Genomic DNA, 19,462 nt, shown 5'->3' on the forward strand with positions numbered 1-19,462 from the left:
TTTTATGTTCCAATAGGGAACCTTGATGCCTACTGTTGCAAGAACATACTAGCCAAAACTTGATCTGAAATTTCTCCTTCTTGATACAATATGTACCTTTGAGTCCTGCTTTTAATATTATCTTTATCCATCTGCAATATGTAAGTCAGTAGTAACTCAAGTTCCCATTTTTGTACAAATGAGTAAACTTAAAGATATAGGCTTATCTCTGAACAGTGTTGCTGAGAAGTCATACATCCATAGCAACCCTTCCTTTTAATACTTTACTCTGCTGTCTCTGACCACAACAGTATTCAGTGAGCAATAGACCCTGCAAATTCTTCTCTAGTAAATACTGCAATGAAAAAATATAATCTTCCCAAACATCAATTTTAAATAATGTCCAGACAATTCCAGGATTTAATTTGTTAGTGTGGTTATGTCTTTGAGGAACTGATTTTTTTTTTTCCCCTATAAATAGCAGTCTTGCATATGATTGAGGACTGATCTCTTTCAGGATTGAAATATTTTTCTATCCTTTAAAGTAGACTGGTAACATAAAGTTCAAGAAGCAACTACAGATGTATCCTCCCATGATAGCCTTGATGCTTGTATCCTGTTTCGTTGCTACATGGTGAAACATGGATAAAATGGGCAAGAACAGTACACAAGACAACAGTTGTGTAACTGATATGCTGAGGAACTTTTGTAAATATTCAGACTAAAGTACTGTTAATGGACCCCCCTGTTACAAGGAGGAACAATATGAACACTGTGCAATTACCTAACTTTTGGAAGCAATTCCTACTGCAGAATATCTGAGTTGCACTAAGTCTAAAGGCTGAACTTACCTTGGATGACAATGTGATGTAAGAAATGTAGATGGGTCCTTCAGTGTGTTTTATCAGGTTAATAAAGCGTAGTAAGGAAATAAGGACAAAGTTGTGAGCTTTATTTACACTTTTATTTTCTTATTAGCAATACCAAGAGTATGACATAGATACCCAAAGTTTACAGTAATTTTACAATTTTACTGTTCTATTATTATTTCTGGATATACATTTCTGTCATCTTTCAGATTCCTAAAAAAGGCAAATGTAATAGTATTTGCTGTCTAATAGTATTTATTTAGGTGCTTAAAATCAGTTTCATGTAAAACTAATTAATCTTTTATTTGATATAACATTTTTATCTGTATCTTTGAACTCTGGCTTCCATTTGTATTTTTAGTGACAATTATAGAAGAAATTTTTTAACTATTCCACAGTGCCTAGTTAAAATGAGATTTAAATATTCATTCCTCTTATGTTCAGAATCCTTAGGAGTGGATATACACAAAGTTCCCTGTACTGTTATTTATTTCCACATACATACTGAATAAGAATTTTCATGATTTTGGTGATGTTGAACCCTGGGAGGACAATATTCTGGAAAAAGGCAGTGATTTATTTTTTTCCTAGTCTGCTAAGTTAAACACACTTAAAAACAAGCAAGCAAAAAGTGAATATCCCCAACTATTTTTTTGACCAGAAAAACGTAGCCTGTAAGAAGTGTTTGCTTCTCACTACTGCTTTCAGAGCTGATGTTCCTCTCAACGGCAACTGTAAAATGTGGGGCCACAGTTGCATTCATTGTTCAGTGAGCTTGTCCACATAGTTAAACCCACCGACAGCAATGAATGTTGATTGTGACCTTTTTTGTAAAGCTTGGCAGGGTGGGGGAGAAACATCATGTGGTGGCTAGGTTGCTATCTTCAGTGTTAAGGCCTGAAAGCATGAAGTAAGGAGGAGGATGGTTAGCTGGAGGGTACAATCAACGGTCGATGGTTTTCACTTTAATTCCAAACTCACCGACAGCGTTGAATGTTCACTGAAGCAACCACTACAACAGAACTCCATTGACTTGACAGCATCCTCAAATGCCTGAAAGGAGGGGAGGGGGGGGGAATCAAAATTCACACAATGATTTTAATACAGATGATGCAACTTCAGTTATTTTTCTCTTACCGACACCAACACTGTTCTCTGCCCATCCTATTTCAGTCTTTGTGCAAGGAGCTGGCAGTTTTTCAAGCTTCTTTCTATGAAAAGAAAAGATATTTCAGTTATTCAGGCTTCAACAACATAGGTTGGAGATTCAGTCACAAGTGGATTAATATTGTCTGTTATTTCACAAAACTGAACTTCATAGCAAACCACAACACAAGATCCCATATATATGAACAGAGCTGGCTAAGAGTTTTATGAATCAGTGTTGCCAATTATAGATTGCCCAACTGAGTAAAATTTCTTCTGCTGACATGGTTCAAATGGATTTAAACTTGCTTAGGATTGATGAAAACTACATTTTCTTTTAAGAAGGCTTAATTTCTCAATAAATGTCTTAGAGACAGAGGGCCTTTTTCTCTTACAAATTGTCATACATGCAGAACCTGTTATGACAGTTTTCAGGAGAAAAAAAAGTGAATGTACACCAAGGCTTGATGACCTAAATTTCTTTTCATATATTTTTTAGGTAGCAGCATGCTGTCCATATCCAGAACTTGATCATCACAGAGTAAAGTGCTTATTCTAAAAAATTTCCCTAGTAGCACAATACTTTTTTTCTAATCTTCTGAGCTTTCCAACTCAATTGCCCTCATTCTTAATATAAATAAAAATTTAAAAAAAATATGTAGGGTTGCAATTTTTGTGTTGTAGGGGAAGGGCTTTTAGAGACTCGATCAGAAGCCAAAACATGATAACCTAAGAATTTTACCTTATTTGCATTTGTGATCAGAGTTCTCCTGCAGAAGGTGGTCTCACAGCTCAGCTGGTCTGAATTCTCTTTTGCTAGGTCCACTCTTAGCTTGCTGCACTGAAATTGTGACTGATCCATTGGCTTCTATGAATTGTTGTTTACCTTGTCCTTTGGTAAAAGATGTCTTATACTCTTCCTAATCTGTTTCTGCTTGTTTTAAAAATCTTTATAAATGTTGGGGTTTTTTTGTTAAACTTGTTTGTACTTGTGTGAAGGGAATCAGCACCAAAAAGCTGCAGGTCATAAGTGTGCTGCCTGTATCTTTTGTAAACAAACACTGTGACAAGGACTTCGTCCTAGCTGTTTCTGTCAACTAATTGCTCTGCATGTAGAGGTATTTATTATGTCATTTAACTCATCTGTATTTTCTGTCAAATATATCTAAAGGACAGGGTCATTAATATAGCCTACTGGAGAACTAGACAAGAATGGAATCAACTAATTTTCTCCTTTATGGTAGATTAGATGGAGTTTATTAGGAAGGCCACTGTGATTATGAATATATCTAGATTCTAACCAAATGTGGCAGTCAACCTTCCCCCCCCCCCCGCCCCCGATACAGCAGAATGGGATATTTGCTGCTAATACTTTAGCTCTGAAGTTTGATTTTTTTTTTTTCCTCCATTTATTTGTACTGGCTTTTCTACAGTTTAATTCCATGGATGCTATGAAAGGAGTTCCTTACACCAGCATGAGTGATGAAAGAATAAGGCGCTCCAACTCAGTAGTCTTTTGTGCATCTGTTCAATGTTGTTCTGGCCAAATGAATAGACTTTATGGTTTAGGGTTGCTCATATTTAACATCTGCCCTATTATAAGCTTTCTTTCTGTACACCATTTCTTTCAGTACTTATTCCTATACTCTTATTCCCTGCTTCCATCTGTCACTTCATATTTCAATATGGGGTCTTGCCTGGCTGATACCTGGCAGTTAGGATGCAGTGTAGGGGAAGGAGAGGAGCTATGTAGAACTTGTGGCTGGGTAGATTGCATCTTAGAAGGAATTACTTTCACAGGTTATTATTCCCTCCCCACACCTCATAATGGAAAAAACTCAGTATTTCCTTGGTTACCTAGCCACTGTTGAAATGGTCTGAAACTTATAAGTACAAAAACACAAAAAAGTATTCCTGAGCTCCAGCCCTGATTCCTGATGTGTGTAGGTTATGCAGGGTAAAAATGCTTTCATCTTCTCTCATCTGGTTTTCATCTTTTTAAAATCCCTTACTGGGCTTAGCTAGCTGTTACAAATGCCAGCTTTATTTTAAACTTTATTTCAGATCTGCAGGCTTATGTGAACATTCAGATTGGATGTGGTGTTTTTTTTTTTTTTTTATTTAAGGTTAGTAGGTCATAAATAAACCAAAGCGTTTTCCTTGCTATGAGCAATAGGGTCATGGTGTACATGAAATACTGCTTTAAAAAAATTGGAACCTAACATGGATTGACAGAGGTACATGAGGAAGTAGTTCATTGTGTCGCTGTAAAGGCCATAGGGATTTGGACTGCTAGAGCTGCCTGTCTTAGGAATAGATATCTTGTCTGATGACCTGTGCTTAATTTAAGTGACTGCCTTTGCCAGTCCTTCCAGAGGGCAACTGTGTGAAGTAGAGCATCTCATCTTCAGTCTCCAGTCCTTTTCCTCCTCTTGATGGACTGACCTAAATTGAAGATATGGGTGTTGTGCTGCACGAACAGACAACTACTTCATTGCTATGTGAGCTGCATCTTTGGTTCTAATTAGCTTTTCCTTTTTGACCTTGATATTTTGAATCAAAAGACTAATGTTCAATTTCATTGTACTGGTTAATACTGACAACTGTTACCCAGTAAACTCATGTTTAACAGCTACCTTATGTAAAACAATAATAAAAGCTCCCTCTTCCTGCTTAGAAATGGTGGCTGGAGCTGTGAAGTACTATTCTGCCCTGCTTATTGCCCCACCTCTTCCATTCTTCCTTCTTCTTCCCCCACATAAATGTTTGATGAAATATAAATGGTAGATGTCAGATAGGTCTGGCTTGCAGGCTACTTGAAGCAGCTGGTTTAGTACTTTTAATGATAAACTGCTTGCACAGCAGTGAGATTGCTTAGGACAAATACTTGGTGAATACACAGACCTCAGGTTTTGGGGGTTTCTTATGATGTTAGATAATTTCCCTAATGATGCATTAAAACAGTTTATTCAGATTGTACACCGATTAAAATAGTGAGTTAACATTTATATGATAGATATTCTGCATGGCTTACAGCATCTTTTTTTCTTTTGCTGGCATTCAGTTGTTACTGGAAGGTGGAGTTAAGACTTTTGAAAGCATATATTCATTTGTATAAAAGGAAGACAGCAGAACAAAAGTGTTAATACTCATATTGCAAAGTTATATTAGGGATACAGTTGTTGACTACACTTCCACATCCCTCTTGCCCTCTCCCACAGTCTAACAGGCTTCCAGTTATACACTTGGGGACAGGAAGAAATGCAATGCATGGATGTATTTTTAATTGTGTTGCAAAAGTGAATTCCAGTGGCAGTGTCTAAAAATGGTACTAACACACTTGGGATCAGATTCTCAGCTAGTGTAAACTGACACAGCTCCATTGACATCAGTGGCATCTGCATTTACACCAGCTGGCACCTGGATGCTCATCTGGAAAAAAAAGTTAAGTAGAATGATCAGTTATCAGTTCTTATCACCTTTTTTATTGTGTTGTGTGTTCATCTTTTTTATTAAACCTTTCTCAAATGACAAATTTTCATGTTGTATTGACATTTTACCTGCAATAAATTAGCAGTAAGACTAAGTCTCAGTAAGTATTGACACTGCTGTGCTTCCACCAAAAGGAATTAAATTCAGCTGACTGTAGTTATTAGAGGTTCAGTTTATTCTTGGATGGCTTTAAGTTATATGTTGAAAGAAAAAACTGTGCAGCTATCAAGAGGAAGTCCTTTTTTCTGACCAAGTGAAAAGTGTTCATTTCTTCTGCGGTCTTAAAAACTGCAAGAACAGAATCCAATAACCTTCATTGTAATCTCACTGTATTCTACAAACACTAACTGCAGTTGTTTCTACAGTGTGTTGGAGTATAGCATTGGCTCCTAATTACTAATGCAGTAATTCTAAGGCCAATGTTTTTCAAGAAATCCAACTAGACAATCACAATGTTTTCATGTTGCCTTCAACCTATGGAAACATCTTTGTAAATGCCTGCTGGAAAAAAGATGTTTTAGGGAATATTTCAACATTTACTGGAGTACAGCTGTCTCTGGAGAAAAGTAGCAGCTGCATAACATCTTGAAGCACTAGTGCATGCCAGCCTGAGACAGGAGGGAAAATTGTGATTGCCTTCTCATTCTACAAGGTTGCTTTTCTTCTACCTTACGGTATGAAGAAATCTAAAGTTATGCAGAATCATCCTGGTTCTCGCTCATGAAATAAGAGGGGGAAATACCTCGGCACACCAGAAAACACTTTTTGAGGTGAAATAATAACCACAAGACCGTTTTTTTAAACTAAATCAAAACTTGTTTGACAGGCATAGCCATCACAGAGCAATCTGCAGTTCATTGAGTCCTATCAGAGTTCTGCTGGCCTGGAAACCAGGACATCTCCCAGGTATGCTGGTTCATGTGTTTGTAGCCTTTGACTAAGTTTTTTAGTAAGTCTGCTGTCCAAAAATTGACTGTGCTTTTGAAATTAAACCCATCAGATAATATTACTTGTCTACACCACAGGCTATGAGGTGGGATCCTCATTAGCCAAGCTAATTTATGAACAGAACAAATGTGAGGAGCAGCAATGATATTAGTTTAACCAAATATTTGATTGCACTTCCAGAAATATTTTAATTGCAAAGTTCTAAACTATGCTTTGCCCATTAGAATTTTACCTGATTAGTATTTTGTTAAATTTTGATATTAAAGACACTTCCAAACCAAAATTTAATGTAAAAGTACCCAAGGCAATATTGGCTTTTTGCTTACTGCTTTAGACTTATTGTACCTCAATCAATACAAATTGTTACTCTAATTTAACAAATCATAGTTACATTCATGTGTCCTAAACAGACTTTTATAACTCACCTATTGAGCCTCACTCTGCAATTTATTACTTCATGTTGCTAGTCCTGTTTGAAATTGTAAGAGCTTTTCCAACATACAGGATTGTGGCACTGGACCTATAAGCTTTGCTTTTTATTTCAAGCCAAGAAATTGCTGAATAAATTTTAATACTGCCTGCAGTTTCCCAGCCTTTTGGATGACAATTCTCCACTCTCTGTTACTAGAACGCATTACTATTTATGGAAGATATGCACATATTTCAGTGTCCATAAATCATATGCAAACATCTGTTCTTTAGATCAGTAGATGGAGTATGGTAACTGCTTTTTACATTAAAATCCATGAAGTAATGCTCACCTACTGACACTATGCTTAAACTTTAATATTTTAGTAAATATTTCAGTAATTTAACTTTTCAGGCAATGTAAGTCAAAACAGTAGAAATTGCAAATGGACTGGCATAGAGTTCTGTGTAGCCTGTACCCAAAAAATGTCAAACAGAAGTTGTACGATAGAGGGGATAAATATTAAGGCAACATGATCAACTCTACTGAAACAGAAGAGGTTCTGTTAGTAATTCTCTGTACTCATTACTGCCTTTGAAGGGAATTTCTTATCCCCCCCCTTCCTGTGATAGCCTTAAACAGGCATCCTTTTCTTATTTGATGAATCTGGATTGTGTGTAGCAGTCTACATTTTTGTCTTAGTAGTATGATCTATTTCCCATGCGATCCTGCAGGCAAGATTCTAAGGCCAATAACTGTGAAGCTGTGCCCAGAAAACATATGGTACATGTGGAAACCAAGACTGTGTACGAGTTAAAATGTAAGATGTGGGAAAGACAATATTGTATGATGGGGTGGGTGCTGGATGGAAAGGCAGAGGATAAGAGTTTTCTTATTCTGTCTGTCTTCAATCTCAGTGTTAATATTTTTATGTGAAGTGTTTTTAGTGATAGTGAAGAATCTTCAGAAAGTATCCTGTTTAGTGTTTGTCAAGCATTTATTTGGTTGTCATATGTACCAAGACTGTGGATTCATTGGTTGTTTTTCAACATCTCTTTTGTCTTTGTGTTTATTTTATGGGAATGGAGACTTGATATTTTGAGGCTAGACTTATAAATGTCAGCATAGCAATTGACTTTTCATAGAATGAAAGTATGTATAAAAATGGAGGGTAAAAATATTCTATATTTCTAAATGCTATTGAATCCTACTGTAGTCAAGTGTTAGACAATACATTGCAGTTCTTTACCTGCAGAAAATGGGCCGATTAGTTTTAACTTGCCTACTAATCCCCTTGGTTTTAAAAAAAGGAAACTGCTTCAGAATGAATGGGGATCCCCAGCTTAGCATTTCTGGAGTATTTCAGTACAGTTTGTATGTTGTCTTTTAGGTTCTTCATAATGACTATACAAAACACATATATTCAGAAAAACATGTTTGAGGGCTTTTAAAACAATTTAATTTGTGCATTTGATTTTTAATTATTTTTTAGAAGTTACCAGAAAAAAGGTGCTGTTTGAGTGCAATTTAGCTTAGAGATTCTCTGTGTCTCTGTATCTAACTGCCAGAGCAGAGTACAGTAGCAACTGGCTTTAATATCCCATCCCCCTCTTCTTTCTGAGTCACCATAGGAATGGACTGCAAGAATTACCAAATTCAAATAATTATGGTCCTGCTGCACAAAGTTTCTTTTGATCAAGAGCAAGTCATTTGAACCCTAATGTTTAGTGGGTAATACTTACAGCCTCATAAAAGTGTAGTGATGGCTGATATCTCATAGTGCTTTGAACATGTGAAGTGCTATATAAACAATATAGGGCTATTGCACACAACTCAAGCTATTAGCATTTGAGGCACAGTGCCCCAGGCCCTTAGAGGGGAAATCACATCTTCCCTGGAAAAGAGGCACCTTTTTGAGTTCTGTCTGCTTCCAGATTAAGTATCAGAACCTTTCTAGGTAGCATGTAGGTATGAAAAAGTATGTTTTTTCAAATACTGTGTTTATTACACAGGACTGGACAGTAACTAAACGCAGACAGCATTCAGTTAGAGCTGCAATTCTGAAAATGTAAGGATGGTAAATCATTGCTTGTTCACATTATTTCCTTTGCTGTAATTGTATTTTGGCAATCTTGCATTTTTTCCTCTGAAATTTCTGCATGCAAATCTATTTGTTGTTAACATACTCAGTATTTTTCATGTGTAATTTGAAACAGATGAGAGATTATGCTTCATCTTTGTTCCTAAAAATATGACTATACAGAAGTTAGACCACAAATGCAATTTTGAGAGTATGTTGAACACTCCATAGGTGTCTGTGTAAATGTTGGTGAAATCTTGTTCTTAAGATAACAATACAAGTTAAGAATAGTAGAGGGGCACTTGCTAAATAGCTGATGTAACATCTGTCTTTTAGAGCAGAAGGTACTGCTCAGATGGGAACAAAGTTTTCATAGGATAGGTGGAATTGCCTGATTTTTTTGTTTGTTTTGTTTTGACTCTCCATCACATATTCTGTATGCTCTGATAAATAAAGGCTACTGCTTAGGACCCACAAGACATGCCTATATTGCAATCACTACAATGTGCAGTCTTGGGTAGTAGAAAGGCTCATGGATATCTTCAGGGAGAAGAGGAAATTCCTTGAAATCTTTTTATGCCAGTCATTACTCCAGTTTAAAAACAAAAGTTTTCGGTCCAGAGTTGGCAAAACATTCTTTTTGCTTTTTGATGGTGTAACTTCTTATTTGCAACAGTAGAGACCATTCTAAAGAATTGCATTTTTCTTCTTGCCTTTTTTTAGTGTCTTGAGCCAAGCTTTTAGGCATGTTAATCATGTAAACAAGTTTTGGATTTTTGTTACTGTTATCTAGGAAAAACCATTCAAAACAAATATGCTATTGACTCAACCCTACAAAGCTCTGAACAGAGAATAAACTCAGACTTTGAAGGACTGGGCACACAATTTAAATATTTAGCATAGCAAAACCCATTGCAGTACAATCACTTGTACTGGATCCAATGATTTACAGCACAAATGCAAAGCATAATCCTGTGTATTCAGGGAGCAAATGCCTAGTTCGTTTACTGTTACTGACCAACACACACAAACTACTTAATTTCTGCCCTGGCAAACATATTTTTAAGTAATATATTCTTCTGAAGAAAATAGCCCACAAATAGATAAAAGAATGCAGGAACTGTAATAAAAGTCTTATCTCTATTGAAAAATGGTGCACCCTTAATGTTTTTAATCTGCCTGTATTTTTGTGGCTCTCAACATCCTCCTCCTTGTTGCTGTTGAGCTCAGCTGCCCTTTGAAAAGCTCTTTGTGCTCCAGTGACCACTTTAAACTTTCTATTGACAAAATTAAGCTGGACTCCTAATTTAGTTTTCCAACAGAAAGTGCAAGTTGAAAGTGGTCATTGGCCCAAAAACCTATGGTTAGAGCAAAGATGATTTTATTGGGAAGGGGGAGTGATGTTTTGTCTCCTTTTCTCTGTCCTTCAATCCCCTTCTGCTAATTTCTTATAACCCTCTTGCTTCTTCCCACCTCCCAGAGTCCCAGGAAAATGTGGTTCCTACATCCCTTCCTGAAGTTTCCCTTTTCCAGCCCCACAGCAATGAGGTTTCCCTTTTTGCAGCCATCTGCTGCAGTAAGGAAGCGTAGGCCAGGAAATAATGTTTGGTACCTCAACTGAAACTGGTTTGTGAATCCAAATTCTGCCTCTTAAAACTGTGGGAAGACTGATTGGGAGATTGGCAATGAAGTAAATGAGTGAATGGGATGAGGGAAAGTATGTATACCCAAAGTAAGCAGGGATTATTAAACCATTCCCTCTGCTTCATGTACGTTTATGTGTATTTTAAAAATACATGTTAACGCACATGCAGACACAGTTTAATGTGATAGAAGAAAGGGAAATGTCTCTTCCTTTTGGAGATTTAAGGGGATCAGATTTGTACATCTGTAACATCCAGAAGGCTCAAACATAATCAAAATGTATTTCTGCACAACTGGGTCTTACTTTTCCACAGTACCTGACACATTTAAACACCCAACCTGTAATGAATTAATAGTTTTTGGAGTAAGTAGATGGCATTTTATGCAATCAGCACCTCCTCTAAAAATCTCTAGAGATCTGCTATTACCATCTCAGTAACCACTCTTAATCAACAAATCATAATCTGAACAATCATAGGTGACATCGGCTATTCTGAGAAGTTTTGCTTCTGCATCAATACCTCCCTGGATTTATAAAACTTTTCTTGTTGGGTACCTACCAATTTTCTTGCTAAGGGTAATCAGGGAGTTTGAGGCTCACAGGTTAAAATTTCGGTGCTGCTTAAAGGTGTTCTGTTTGTATTTTTCTATAGAAAAATCTGGATGAAATTCCATTCAGTGGGAAGGCTCAATCACTTAAGTCCTATGGTAACTCTATACTCTGAACACCTAATGCAGAGACATTATGCTGGCTTTTAGCAGATAGGGTGAATTTCATTCTTAGTGAATATGACCCAGGTGCTAAAAAGCTATAGCTGAAAGTGCTAGGTTAAAAGCACAAGTCAGCTAGGTACATAAATATTACATGGCTATATCTTTAATGGGTTCCTGTTGTAGACTTGCTTTGTTTAAAGATTTCCATAACCCTGCTGATTTATTGCATCTTTTCTAGAAGCATACTGTTAGCAGGAAACTCAGTTGAAGCACTTTCAATCATGTTGGAGGATCATTATACTTTCACTTGAATAACTAATTAGTTGCAAGAAATTAACCACTGCTGTTTAGCACAAAAACACTTCCAAGAAGGGCTTTCATTTTTGTGGTGGAAAATGACCTCAGGCACTCGAGGAGGTGGGCAGAAGGGAGAAATAATGATCCTGCTGTCTTTTAATATAACTTTTGTTTTCAATTCAACCTGATAACTAGCACGCAGCATAGCTGTCTGAATAGGGCACTCCACTTGGACTTGGGATAAATATGTCCTAATCTTGCTGGTCCCATGGATCTGATGGCTGACCTCATCCCATTGATTGAAACTGGTTTAAGGTTCCAAATACTGTCCCTTAAGGCTGTGGAAGGAGGAAGAAATAAATTAGTGAATAGGATGGAAGGAAGAATAAATATCACTAAAGAAAGGATATAACCAGTCTGTTCATGTCTCTGGAACTTGTATTTCTTGTTGCGAAATGTGGAGCATGCTTAAATGGCGTATGAGGGTCTAGTCTGAGTGTCTTGCATAAGAATTCAGTATTACTGTCATGTGCTGTTTACAACACTGCTAATATAATGTAAGACACAGTGAAGTGAGGAAGGAGAATAAAAAAGCAGCTAAAATACTTAGCAATTTGCCCCACCTCTCCTAGAGTAAAAACTGGAAGGAAATTGCAGACAAATGGTTTGAGAGATCTAGATTTTTCTCTAATATATAAAATCCATCTAAAGAGGCAATAACAGTGACAAATCCTAGTCCATTTTTTCTCTGGAACTGCAACTTCACCCCTGCTATTTGAGAAATACACATGTGAAATATATTTTTAAATTCTAAAATAATCACTTATGATGCATATATGAATCAGTCATCTCCTTTCAGTCTTCTCCTCCATCTATTGCAGCAGCAGTGAATTCTTCAAGTATTTGGAGAAAGTATCATCCAGTAATGTAAGGGCAAAGGGGAGGGGAAGCTTATTGGTATTTCTTGCTCTCCCCTTTTTTCTCTCTACCCACACCTGCAAGATTATAAAGTTAAGTCTTCAATATATGTATCTGAGATGTGGTGATGCAGAAGTGCTGGGAATTATTCAGTGCAAAAAGGGAGTGGGCTACTGTAGTCATGACAAACTGCTCCTTAATATCAAAAATAAGGGTAGCACTACCCCGTTCCTGTAATATTTTTAACACTTTTCCCTCTCTGTTCTTTGTCTTCTTTCCAGTGCTTACTCTCAAGCACCTATTTTGGATACCTAAAGGTTAGGATCAGAATCTCATTCAGCTGTTTATGATTATATTGGATTACTGGCATAGTGTGTCTTCTGAAAATATTCACATAAACCCAGTACTTGCTGGATGTGGGTTCCCCCCCCCCCCCTTTATTTTTTTTTTGGCTAAGTTTACAACTTGTTTTATTGGCACATGAGAATACAGGAGAGAGTAAGGTCACATCTGACTTCGGGGGGGGGGGGGGGGGGGCATGGTTTGCATATGTGTATGCCAGGAAATCTAACTTCATATGGAAGAAAACAGCAGAGCTGCCCTCTAGAAAGAGGACATGAGCAATGCCATATCTTCAATCAAACCCATGACAGCATTTTTCTTGAGGAGCTATGGGGCAGATAATTTCAGATTGGGCACACTGCCACTAAAACAAATTGACACAAACAGAGGCAGCCCAAGAGCTTGTGTGTGTGCATGTGTGTGTTTACACATATGCAAGTCACTCTGCTTCAGGATAGCTGTGCATAAGAACTTATTAGGAAAAAGGAAGGGAGAAGGGTTTAGTGAAAGTTCTTTACTCCTTTCTAGAAAATTACCTACCAAGCTTTTTAAAACAATACGTTACCCTGAAACTGCATGCAGGGAATTTCAAAAGCACCAAGGGATTTTAAAAGATCCCCTCCCTTGATGCTCAGTGGAATTTCTGCTAAAAATTCCAGTGCTTGCTTTCATGCATCACTGAAAAGTGCAATCTGAGTACAAGAACATCACAGAAATGTGTTAAGTTCAATGTAATGTATCATTCAGATTAATGCTATGTAATAGCCTAAGATTCTTTAGTTCTAATACCTGTGGCTCATTCGAACTATGTAGACACACTTTGTAGTAATTACAATTGAATAAAAAACCAGTAACAGACACCCAAGTTATAGGCTGTTGACAGATGTCTCAATTTTTCTTTCCACTTTACGAACATGTTCTGTTTGTTCCCATTACCTAATTTTGATTTACTTGCTCTTCCATTTTGATCTGTAAGTGAGCTCAATGTGTCTTCAAATAACAGGTGCTGACTTTGAAAGTAGTTTCAAACTTCAGTTTGGACTTCTGCCTGCAGTTCAGATTGGGTTTGTTTGAATTCTTACTCAGATTTAAATCTTGAAATTCCTTCCCACTTGGATACTCTTATTCATGCCACACCAAATATTGACTTGCTCATGTTCAGACATCAGCAGTCCCTATGCTGTGGAAAATGTATGATCCTTCATAGTCTTGTATAATCAAAAGAAGTGGAAAAGGTGTAGTCTAAAGAAACCTAAATATCTAGGGAGAAGAGAATGTAAGACTCTTTAAAGGAAAAACTTTGAAATAAAATTAAAACAAATGAGCAGCTATGTCTCCCTTGCATTTACACTTCAGTTATTGGATGAAATCACAAATCACAATGGCTAGTCATGAATGAATCAACAGCAGAATAACCCTAGACCTTTTTACTGAGAAAATGTGTCCACACAGACTGAGTATGTTAAGACAAGACACCAAAGGACAGGCAGAGAAATATAATTTTAAGTGGATTATAGGAAAAGGCATGTAACTATGTTCCATTCTTTCTATTAGTAAACTCCTATTTATTAGTTGTGTGTAAACATAGCTAATTTTTTATTTCAGTAGCTGTGCATGCATGTAGTTGAAAAGACCAAGTAAATGAGAAAGTGGGTTGGGTTGGTCATGCATTTGAGAATCCTTGCTTTGATTGGGCCTATGCTGAGTAAACCAAATGTGAAGGGATTAGCTCCTAAAGCGCATTTCCAGGTGATTTCAGACAAATGGAAAGAAAGTTTCACTGTGTGAATTGAAAAAAAGGTTCTGAATTGGAGAGAGTATGCTTGCTTGTCTGGTATAGTCCAGTAAGACTTTTTTTCCCTTCCCCACCCTTTCCTCCTCTACTGAGGATATAAGCCAACCTTATTTGTCTTCCTTTCTGATTTCCTAAGGGGTAAGTATGTAAACATGTCTTTATGCTGATAAGTAAATATGTTTCTGCAAAATTTTACAGTGCACAAGCATTCAAAGTTTGTACTTTTCATCAATTGATTTAATTTTAACATTCAGCAATGAAACATGGCTGCTTTTCTCAAATCGCCAGCAGTTTTCCATACGGAGCTAGTGGTGATGAATTAGTTTCTATAGTTCAAAACTCCTTACAAGTGTAGTGAATGAGTATAAATTCACTATCTTTAAAATTACAAAGACTCATTGAAATTTTATAATTCTGAGTGGAAATAGGGATAATTTTACTGGTCAAAAAAAAAAAATTGTACTTTGCAGATTATACCATGTCTCATGAAGAATAAGAATTAACAGTCTTTCTTGCATTGTGGCTTCTCTGTGCCTAACATGTTTGATATATATTATAGATGTTTGTCAGAGATGCATAGTCAGAAGCTGAATGATGAACAAGGTCTGCATTCTCTTGGCTTCGGCATTTTGCCCAGGACTTCTTTCCCTACTATCTTTATTTAAAAAAAAAAAACCAACAAACAAAAAACAAAAAAAAAACCCACAAAAAACCTAATGTAGTCTTGGAGCTTAGGACATACTCTTTCTCATTCCTTCTTGTGCTGTTTTGAGCCTTTGTATAGCACTAGTATCAGCTATTCAATCAGCATCTTTGAAAAGCACCTACCAGGCTGCCAGATTCCTGATGCAGAGAAGCTACATGGTGCCAGAAATCAGTCACTCTGCGCTAAATATTGCTGCTTGCTCCACTCCCTGTCTCTCAGTCTGTAGCAGTCTAATCTTCTGTTCTTCAGTGGAAAGATGGTAGGACTTAAAAATGCCATCTGAAGTTGCTGTTACTTAACAAATGTCTTGCCATCCTGTATGGTTAAGGAGTTAAACTGGTCTCTGGTCTCAAATGGTAGCAAGGTCCTATTTTGTTTCCTTTTGGTATCTTATCTTAGATGGAATGCCTTTATGCTTAGCTATTGTGGTATTTGTCATTCAGTTCTTCACTTGCCAAGACTTAAGTTTAGTGAATTTGGAAATTCTTCTATTTTAAACAAGGTGTTTTTCTGCCAGTCAAGTCTAAATATCAACATCAAACTGCCTTGCACATGCACAGAATGCCAACCAGCAGATTAGCTGTAAAGCAGTTCAGCTGCCCCCAGCTTTCACCACCCAGATCATGTCTGTATAGAGCTGTCATACTGAAAACTAAAATCAGAAAAAGTAACGCTGAAGCTAATGTGCAAACAAATCCTTTCAAAATTGTACATGCATCTTTATGGCATTTCTAGGTTTTAAAAAATCCAGGGACGTTCCCAAAAATACCAAGAACCATCTGATCGTACAAGAAAGAACAAAATAATTTTTCCAATCACACTTAGAATATGCAAATAATTTTTAGTAGGCATTTAAAACAATCATTACAAAATTAGCTTAGTGTAAACCCGATCAAGCTGCATTATTTTGCTTAAATATGTTCCACAGCTGGCTTAGGTGCTTAACTACCACATAGTAGCTAAATTCAAAATCTGAATCTTCAAAAGACCCTATTCAGTGCTTGTCTCACTATGGAAGTGCCCAAAGTCCCTGGCCACCAAAATATCTGCCAGATGAATTCCCTGTTGCTTAGGCCAGGCTGGTGCTGAGCATCCCTCTGCAGAAATGCCTTACTGGCCTCACTTCAACATGTCTTGCACAACGGGCTGAAGAAGCATGCGGTTTCCCCTGTGCTTTCTGTTCCTATGAGCAGTCACTGGAGCAAATTCTAAAGACAAGGGAGGTTGGTGTCTCAATCACCAACCTGTAGCTGAGCATATTCTCTATTGCCAACTGAATATTTAATTGCTCTTTGCAAATTGTGAAAGCTTATTGAGGAGGCATCAGAATAACCGGTTGTAGGTAATGGGGAGATTTGGGTTCAAAATCCCACTGGTAAAGCTGGAATTTCAATCAAGGTCTTCCATGTTCTGGGTGGGTAAGCTATTCCTTGAGAAGGAGGCAGTAAAGTGCCTGCTCCTCTGTCAGTTGGGAGAGGAGTGTTTTCAGGGCTAAAATCCAGGACAGAGTTCCCGGTCATATTGCTGTAATGGCAGCAACATTTATATCCAAAGGTTCAAGGCTGCAGTTCTAGGCCCATGACACTCGCTATTCCCCCATCTAATTTAGGAACGCTCTCTTCAACCTACTGACTTCTGAGAGTTCTTACATGCATAGTTCTTTAAGCAATATATGTAGCTGCCTGGATACAAATCTCTATGGATATTTTGGGTATAGATACTTGGAAGATAACTGCAACATTTATTATTTCTAAAACTTCAGTCCCTTTGTTGCTCTAACCTATCTTCAGGGTTTCCCCTGTGCCACCCCCACCCCCCGCCTGCAATTAGGAAATTAATGTAATGATTGTAAGTTTTGGTTGATTCCTCTTGTCCTTGACTAAGAGGCTAATATATTCTTTGCTGGATGTTCTGCTTTCTTCTTAGGCCTAACTTGATCCTGCTCCTTCTGCTGAAGTGACAGCTCCTGGGTGATGTGTGACATGGCACAGCCAAGAAAACTGTATGCAGATATGTTTTCTCCAGCTGGATACTTCTTCAGGAAGAGGTTTAGCAGGTAAACTAGAGCTACAGTGTCTGTTTCCATTATCAAAGGGTTTAGCTTCAACTGCTAATTCTAGACATTTAACGTATGAACCCAGTATTTATGCATATGACTTTGATAGCTGAAAATGTCAGCATATGAATTTGATGGTCTGAGGATTTTTAGAATGCAAATTAGCTTTTAGCTAAGCCACACTGTGAAAGTAAACCTGAGATGATAAAATAATACTAATATGTACCAAACTGAAGAGTTTATTTCTATTACTCTGCCAGGAAGTAGTTGGATGGCCCAGATGAAAACAGAAGGCTCATATCTGACAAGTTCTTTTCTGGTGTTAAAACGATGGGAAACAGCTCTGAGAGATTTCTTGTTTTAAGATTATTAATATGGAAAATTACTAGTGGGAGCAACCTATAACCTCCAAGGCAGTTTTTCTCCTGTGTGTTTAAAAAACCAAAAAGCTTTGATAACCTTTGTTTTGATAATGTTATGATCCACCTTCAATGTACGCAAGTCTTAAGCCTTGCTTATCTGCAAAGTTGAACCTTAAAAAGTGCTATGCAGTTTTCTTTTACTCTGAGTATGCCAACTAGAGTCTGTCTTAAAAAAGGGGATTTTCCTTTTTAGATGGGGATTTTCTAAGAAGGGATTTTCCTTTTTAATTGACTTTGGAAGGAGTTAACTGTGTGTTTTTAGCTTCCTTATCCATGTTCACATGCTTGAGTATGATGTTAGACTGCTTTATTACTGAAACTTTATGGTGATATTTGTTTATTTTTCAGAGGATCAGGTAATTGAAAATAATTTAGTTGCTCTTCTCTAGATGCCTTTGGGAATACTTGGAAAAACTAATTGTAAAAATGTGTTACAGTATGAATCTTGCTGACTTTCATTTGATTTTTTTCTTTTGTTAACTTGAGACAATGAAGGAGAACAAATGTTCCTTATGTAAAATGAGAATGAGAGTGCAGAAACATGGAAAACATGCCTATTCTTGTGAGAGGTGTGGTGTCCAATAGCTTATGATGAGGTGCAGTTGAAGAGCTGTTATGACTAAGATGGATGCTGCCTAATACAGGTCTGGTAGAGCTACTGTTTCTGATTATGTATTTCCCTTCACCTTCCCTGCTTCTCCCACCATTGCAGCACTGTCCTACATTTTCCTTTCATGGGGGAGGAAGAGTTTATGGGGGGAATACTAGTTGGTAACAGAAGCATGCCTCCAGCTGGACTTCAATGGTGAAACTCAGAAATATGTTGCAAAAATGCAGTGCAAGAAGGAAAAAGTGAAAAAATAGCCTTGGGAGCTGTCCTTCTGTTGTGAACTGTGCTAATGTAGATTGCATTGCAAGGGGTTATGTGTTTGTGGCTTATGACAAATTGGTAATCATAAACTGAAGATAACTCAGTGTGCTGTTTATACAATTTCTTGTTAAATTTGTCACAGATACTCACTTAAGATGTGATTCTATTTAGGTTTGGCTTTTTTGTCATAATGTATTTACATTGTTTCCTGGTTTGGGGGGGGGGGGGGGAATCTGAAAGCTTGTCCTGAATCAGGCAATAGAGGCATTTTTTCAGGACCAGAATGCAAGCATAGATGATTCTATGGGTTTGGGAAGTCTTTTGGGGTTGGTTTTGGTTTCTTTCCTCCTGAAGTATGGCTCTCCATGCTTCTTTCAGATCAGACATAGGTACTTAATAATGAAAACTGAGAATGTTTTAACTGCCAGGTAAGTGATTTAAAATGTGTGTCAAAAATTGCAGCTTAAAAAGTCTCTGGATGAGCTCAGCAAAATAGTTCACAGATTATGCTAATTCATGTTCACTCTAGAGAATATCTATGGCAAATTGATTATAAAAGTAATTATTAAACTGATAAGAAAACTCTCTACTGTGATAGCTTAAACTTTATTCTGATTTTCATATTAAGTCTACAACAATATTTGAAAATCATAGGTACGGTAGCCCTGCTACAAGTTTCTCTGCAGCCCTATGCATTTGAGTGATGATAAGCAGTGAAAAGCCCAGACTGGACAGCTAGTTTCTATTTCTTTCTCCCCTTCTGTCCCATCACAT

The 19,462-nt window shown here is 37.2% G+C and overlaps 1 long non-coding RNA gene across 10 annotated transcripts in view; it reads right to left on the reverse strand.

Annotated features, from left to right (window-relative positions):
• Positions 1–921: 921 nt before the first annotated feature.
• The window catches only part of LOC128148042 (uncharacterized), a 65,356-nt gene continuing 46,815 nt past the window's right edge, over positions 922–19,462 (reverse strand). For 4 of the 10 annotated variants that reach the window (XR_008237169.1, XR_008237165.1, XR_008237171.1 and 1 more), the window contains 2 exons: positions 2,737–5,426; positions 922–2,059 (listed from right to left, as the gene is read on the reverse strand). This is a non-coding gene — a long non-coding RNA (uncharacterized LOC128148042). Of the gene's footprint in view, positions 2,060–2,736; positions 5,427–6,026; positions 6,095–19,462 lie in introns of all 10 variants that reach the window. The other 6 variants (XR_008237166.1, XR_008237174.1, XR_008237168.1 and 3 more) reach the window with 6 other exon arrangements.

Source organism: Harpia harpyja, chromosome 11 (assembly GCF_026419915.1).
Source record: "Harpia harpyja isolate bHarHar1 chromosome 11, bHarHar1 primary haplotype, whole genome shotgun sequence".
NCBI lineage: Eukaryota > Metazoa > Chordata > Aves > Accipitriformes > Accipitridae > Harpia > Harpia harpyja.